The 1,193-nt window shown below is 41.7% G+C and overlaps 1 protein-coding gene across 1 annotated transcript in view; it reads right to left on the reverse strand.

Moving 5' to 3' along the window:
- The window catches only part of TTC23L (tetratricopeptide repeat domain 23-like), a 78,858-nt gene that overhangs the window by 70,384 nt on the left and 7,281 nt on the right, over window positions 1-1,193 (reverse strand). The window lies entirely within an intron of this gene.

Here is a 1,193-nt window from a genome sequence, read left to right on the forward strand (position 1 = left end):
CCTCGAACTCCTTGACTCGGAAAAACTGGGACAACCAATATGGGCTCCAGATGTCATCCCAGCACTACTGCTGCTGATGTGGCATCCCCTGCCCTTCAGGGCTAGGAGTACTGGGTTGGGTTTGATTAAAAAAAAAAACAAAAAAAAACAGCTTTATTGAGCTATAATTGACATGCAAATAACTGCACCTGTTCACTGTATACAATTTGATGAGTTTGGGATTTGAGTTAGATTTCTCTCCTAAGATCTAAATCTTTGTCATTATCCAATCTGGCCAAGGAGTTTTCAAGCCTTGAAAACCCCCACTTACACTCCATGGCAGATGGTACTTGTCCGTTTTTAGAAATGATCCTTCTAGCCTCAATTTGTGAATCACTAATGGGTCCAGGCCAGGTTGATTGTCCTTGGCAAGGTCCTCGGGTCATTTACAGAGATAAATTTACAAATATCCATCTAGAGAGATACTTCAGAGGCAAATGATAGAAAAATAAACCTATCTAGATTACTTTTTTCCCTTGGCTAGGAGGATCCAGGAAGTCAAGGTACAAACTCTTCTATTGATAAATCATGTTCTGGAAGCAGGTGGGTGCCTGTGTTCTAATAATGAGAGTCGATGTCTTGCTGTCTCAGTTTCCTGGATTTTGATTACTCATGCTTACACACCTGCTCTGAGATCTTTGACTCAAGTCTTGGACTTGCTCTTAGAAATGCATACTTGGAATCTTTGACCTCCACTTCGACCTCCTGTTTCTGGCCCTTTAGTTTATTTATGATTCCACTGTAACCAAGGGCATCTTACCTATATCCTTTCCAGGCTAGAGCTTAGACCTGTCTGACTGCCTGTTCTCAACCTCCTGCGTTACTATCCCAGCCTTTTTGTTACCTAAGAGACAGCATCCTGAAACCTTCCAGGATGTATATATATACACACACATACACACACACACACACACACGTATATACATACATATGTACGTATGTATTTGTATATATATGTATATATGCATATATGTGTGTGTATATATACATATATACACTTTTTTTTTTCTCTTTGAGACAGAGTCTCGCTCTTGTTGGCCTGGGCTGGAGTTCAATGGCATGATCTCAGCTCACTGCAACCTCTGCCTCCTGGGTTCCAGCAATTCTCCTGCTTCAGCCTCCTAAGTAGCTGGGATTATAGGCATGCCCCGCCA

Source organism: Mandrillus leucophaeus, unplaced genomic scaffold, assembly GCF_000951045.1.
Source record: "Mandrillus leucophaeus isolate KB7577 unplaced genomic scaffold, Mleu.le_1.0 Scaffold873, whole genome shotgun sequence".
In the NCBI taxonomy this organism is placed as follows: Eukaryota; Metazoa; Chordata; class Mammalia; order Primates; family Cercopithecidae; genus Mandrillus; species Mandrillus leucophaeus.